This window comes from Photinus pyralis, unplaced genomic scaffold, assembly GCF_008802855.1.
Source record: "Photinus pyralis isolate 1611_PpyrPB1 unplaced genomic scaffold, Ppyr1.3 Ppyr1.4_LG4, whole genome shotgun sequence".
Taxonomy (NCBI): Eukaryota; Metazoa; Arthropoda; class Insecta; order Coleoptera; family Lampyridae; genus Photinus; species Photinus pyralis.
In genome coordinates, this window is record NW_022170511.1 from 24,578,037 (window position 1) to 24,584,004 (window position 5,968).

Sequence of the window (5,968 nt, forward strand, 5' to 3'; positions counted from 1 at the left end):
CTACGACCGGAGATAAACTCTAAATTGTATGCAACCTAAATGAACAAATCTAGACCTTTAACACATAATTTAAATTTACAATTACCAAAATAAAATAAACAAAACAATTATTTAAACACCAAATACTTAAATAATTCTGATACTCGATACTCGATACTGTCCTCGAATTCAACCATTTGTGCCCAAATTCTAACATGCCCAACATTTAACCTTAACGATAAATGAAAATCACATACAGAGTGACCCTTCGCTATTATATGTAGGCGTCGAATAAAACGTCCGTATGACGTAGTTTACACAAGAATGCAATTTTCATAGGAACATGTTTCCCTAATGATATTTAATTTGTCCGCAAAAGTCAATTATTAATTGGCTTTATTTTGCACTCTCCATTTACATATTAAACTGTGCTGGTGAAATTTCCTGAATTAAAAGCTCCTATAAGCGTGCTGACCGAATACGTGAACACTATGCAGGTCAGTCGTCAGTCATCATTAACGTTTTGAATAAAACTAATGCAACGTGCAATCGCAACGCGACGGGGCCCTTTTAACGTTAACCATAGATGCGTCTAGTGAAGAAAAACATGGCTCACATGGCTATGGTCCAATGGTCTTTGAGAAAATGCCTTAGGGTGAAAACCTTTTTACTTATTTTGTTTTATACGAACAATTTTCTTTAGTAAAGGCAAAGAATATATCTGAGGTAAAGCTTTCGGTTCTTTTCAACGATTTATCAACTCATGTTGGCAGACGCTTTTATTGCCACTTTTTCCGTCCGTCCCTCCGTAAAAATTACCCACCATCTTCACTTTTTTTTATGATCTTATGAAATCAAATGGGCCATCATCAAAATATGAGGCTCGTGTCGTCCATGAATGGCAACTAATAGAATTCTTGCAAAAACATAGTATTACTCCGTTGCCTCCATTGTAATCTCCTGGACCTGAAGGAATAAGCCAAGTACAGATCATCACCCAAAAAATGCGAGCACTAGTACCAACCAAGAAACGGTGAAATCCTTTCTAGTTTTCACGCGTATAATACTTCAGCCGTGTTTACGGTTGGCTTGAAGATAACAATTCCGTTTAAAGTTGCATTTGAAAAGTTCAAAAAGCGCTGAAAATAATAAAACATTGAGCGATCTTCCGTTGTTTTGTTGTTGTTCTTCCTCTCGCGGCAGTTTAGTTCTCCATTGCAGCATCCTGATTTTCTGCTGTGGATCTGCCCGTGTGGCGCAGTTTAGTTGAAGCTGGACTGTGGTGCTAAGGGTCCCTGGTTCGAATCCGGGTTCGAGCCTGGCTATTTGTAAATGTATAGTGGATTGGGCTGGTAGAGCAGCCTTGGCTGAAACCCCGCCTACTCAAAAATAAAGGCAAATAAATAAATAATAAATAAGTAAATTTTATTAATTGTACCTGAAGCTGCGTAATGTCCTTTCTAAATTATTTCTTAAATTATATGTAAGTGGCATACACTTAGATAGCAAGTTAGGGTTGAATTCATTGTGAGGTGTGCCGGTTTGATTGTCGAAATCTAAAACGTTAAAGGACGTGCAAATGTGACCAATTTGAAAGCAACTTTAGTTGGCAACAAGGGGTTTGCAATGTATCCTCTGCAGAACATTAGCATGCCTACCCTTGGGCGAGTCCTAAATCTTAAACTTAGTGCTCTTAGCATGTGCTTTATTGCCTCCTATGGCGACCACTACAGATATTAAAGACCCCTAATTTGTTTTACAAAAGGATCGTTTTATTTTCGGTGAAGTAATACAAGCTTTATGGCACCTTGCGAAATTTGCACTGGAATAACAAGCGAAAGTCCGATTTATTGCAGTTCCCCTTAACAATATAAAATGTTAAAAAGAACGATTCTTATAAGTTCAGCGGACATTAAACGAAAGACTAGAAAATTGTGTTTCCCAAAAGAACGTTTGAGAATGAAAAACGACAGACTTCATTTATTCTATTTAAATGTCTCTGGCAAACAAACTCAAAGTTTGTGGTAAAATGTTTTTATACGCAAGGGAATTGCTAACTAGATGCAATCTTGTTTTTGAGTTATTGCATGAAATGAAGGACGAGCTTAGAATTGAAGGATTAACCTCGAACGCAATTCGACAAAAATTTCCGTGCCGTCTAATCATATGAATTAAGCTCGAAGTTGAAACCACGACAATTTCTTTATAGTGGGAAAGTTTGGAACTGACTGTAGTAATTCAAGAATTAATTTGAATTTATAATAAGACTATTTTCTCGCTATAATTAAGCTCGACTGAGAAAACTTTAAGAGGTTCGGCGCAATTGTGTTGCAAACGGTAAACTGGATCTTCCCTTATTACTCGAATTGCACTGAATATTTTATCTAATAAACGTACCCTCATACAAAACTACCCACTTGTTCTCAAGGGGTGGTGATTTTTTCTACACGTCCAAGCGTATTTAATTATTAAGCACCCGGGGAAATATAAAGTTTTTGTACTTAGTTTAAAGTGCTCCTTTGACACTTTTAGGAATTTATCTTGCTCAATATAACGTACCTTCCTCATTTAATAATAGATGAATTTCAATAACTACAGCATTAAAATGTGTTCTTTGCGCCTTATTCTTTACATTTATTTTCTCTTGGGAGGTAGTGAATTATAGATACTATACTGTTTAACGTTATGATATAATATAATGATAATCATAAATTGTCTTTTACTGGATAGTGTATACATCCAATGTCAACATCCAATGGGGCGCCGTTCAGATGAGGTATATGACCGCACATCTGCTCTTCCACTTAACCCCTTATTATTATAATCAAATTAATTCTGAACGGAATTTTATAACATAAATAACCTTTAATACTCTTCTGATTTGAACGTCTGCTTATGCTTGCCAAATTATGTCTTTTTATACAAAGACAGTCTCCATCTCGAGTCTTTCCCGAGACAATATTTGAAACGGGAGTAATGTTGAAAATTGAGTTTGGATGTAGTCAAAAGGTGTGTGCGTGATTGATCGATCCGATGATAAGAAGGATATAGAAGATGTTCGTGTCTGTTTCGGAAAAGTCCCGTGTATTTTAGTAGGTGCAAGGAGAGCTTTGTCCATGTGGAAATCGTAAGTGGCGCAGTAAATGTGGGAAAACGTTCAATATCTCGATCCTAAAAAATTGAGTTTCACTAATTATGAGGAAAATCAAAAATACCTTAGGTACTGTTTCCCTTCACCCTTACTGGACTTGTTGTGTGTTGTCTAAACAGCGAAAGGTGGAATTTTTGTTTGGTTTAGGTTCCTGCAGTAATGATGGGTCACCCTGTTAAATAATGGCTTATGTTTTGTTTATTTTGTTTTGGTAATTGTAAATTTCAATTACGCGTTAAAAAATTAGATTTATCAGTTAGGAATAGTTTTCGTAGTATCTGTTAAGGTTTATATCATGTTATTCTCCGGTCGTAGATAAAAAGTTTTCTTATAGCTGCGTAAGCTAATTAGTTTCAAGATAAGTAGGTGGATTGCCGAAGAGTATTGATTTTTTAAGGAAGGAGAAGGGGAGGTTCTAAGTAAACGAACCGGACGTTAATCGTGACTTTTTTGGTGGAAGACGTGAATCGGGTGTCTCGTACGCGGAAAGGTAGCCATATTTGAGCGTATTTGTTTGAAAAACGACCAAAGAGTTTGGATTATTGAAAATTTAACCTTTCTGGGCCCGGATGGGCGAATTCTCACCTCAGCTTGAACGTTTTGTTGGTTGTATTTTTTGATATAGCCGTTTTATCTTGCGTATGTTTTGTTACATTGTTCTTTGTAGTGTTACGCACCTATTCAATTCAAAAATAGCCGGAAATAGTTTAAAGAATTTCAGATTTATTTCAAAATTGGCAGTGATGCGCTGATGGGGTGAGCTCACCCCACATGGTATTAGGTGCGATGTGTACATACCGGATAATGTTTCAAGTTTGTGTCATGTTTCAAAATTCCCTTTGCTATGATTTTTTTCTCATTTTCTTCTCAAAAATTAAAAAAAAAGTTGGGGTGTGTTATTCTGGCCCTGAGTGCCTATATTTCATTCGGTTCATTTGAGTGATTAATGCCGAATAAGGTTTGGTTCATCTGTAACTGGTTAGTTTTATTATTTAATTTTGGAAGCGATTAATGCTGCTCAAGTTCTGAAATTAACAAAATTTACGTTAATATTATAGTTATTTCTTTTAAAGGTTTTGTTCGTACCTGCATTTAATGAACCTAGCTGTGACCGTTTGCCATTGCACATCGCATTTTCATTTGACGCCCAAGGTGGGGCACATAACAATAATTTCTACTATTTACCCCTCGCTATCTCGTATACACTAGTTTAGATGTAGTTAATTTCTGTAGTAAATTTCTTACAAGTGTTATAGACATTTTTTACGATGTTCTTTGTTTTGTCGACGGAGGTTGTACAATCGTACACTTCTTTATAAAAACTTGATTCAACCATTACTTGTAGAAGAACGTACACGCCGCATTTGGTTTCCCAACATTTATGTCTACCTTTGAAATTTTTATTGTGGATTAATGAAGTTCTCTTGTTACATTCGACACTACGCTGACGCTGTTGCGGATATATTTTTTCAAGTTCTAAAGGCCGTTTCCATATGTACCAAAAATTTCGCATTTACCTTTTGACTTTGAATAATCATTTTTTAAACTTCTTACTTCTGACTTACTATTTTAATTATTACCTGTGTTGCTTTCTACGTCGATATTCCTGAGTGGACACCGCCAAATTTTGGATTTTCTCAATGTTGCGCAAGGAAAATTCATGGAGGGAGCTCCGCCATTTTATCATTTTAAGAACGACGCGATGGATGTTTCTATCTTACCGGCAGATTTCAGTAAAACCAAACACGTGATCTACCTACACTAATAACCTGGTCACCTACTTACGTGGATTTTGTGTACCTATACTTCAATAATTGAGATTTGACATTACCGATATCTAGACTCGATGTTGTTGACGGATTACGTTTAATTTCAGAGATTAAACTTTGAGCATAGGAAGTGTTCTATTGAACATTGCTTTAGACAAATTTGGGGGAACGATCTATCACCTTCTTGGCATTGAATTTCATGAACGCGTATTAGCAAAACAGGTGTATGAACACTTCAGCATCGTTTGGATTGTTCCGCCACCAGATGAGGTGTCGAGGTAATTGTTCCCTACCTCTTAGTAAATGTTGACTTTATTCGGGATGGGATGAACTACATATACATCTGAAGGATGTATTGGTTAATTTCTTCTTTGGATTTGACAAAATTATAGAAATATTTTCTACTTTACGAGCCAGATGCGTATTGTTTAACCCCAAACTAAATCAAGTACACTTTATCCATCGGTAACTATTTCACTCCTGCTCAATTTTTTTATTCATTTCCACCCTCATCTCAATATACTGTCACGCAGAACTTTATCCAATTGTATGTAAAGGTAAGGGCAACAATTTCTCATTCATACATGTTAGGATTTTAAATTATTATTTCGATAATAATGAATGTAACGAGATACACACCGTGTGAGAATTTCACGGGTCAATTCCATTGCAGACGAAAAGCATCATTCTATAGGCTATTATTTCAAATTTTTCACTGTGGCACGGTTTATTTTCATAAAGTATTCGTGAAGGTAGCACGGTCCTTATTGGAACATTTATTTAATATTCTGTCTCAACTTCACATAACAATTGTAACGTTTTAGGCGAAGTAGGTATAGCAAACAGAATTTTTTTTCGTCCTATTTGTGACTGTGAATGCCGGCGGCAAGTCACGCAAGTGTCGGAACGCCGACAGGTTAGCGAACAGCCACCCACCGAACAACCCTTACGTATTTCCGAGCTGCACGCACGTTATCCACACCCCCAGCTCACATAAAAGCGCAAGTTGACGAGGAATTTTTACAACCACGTAAAATGTTCGTAGAACGTTTCACGTTCAATTGACAAT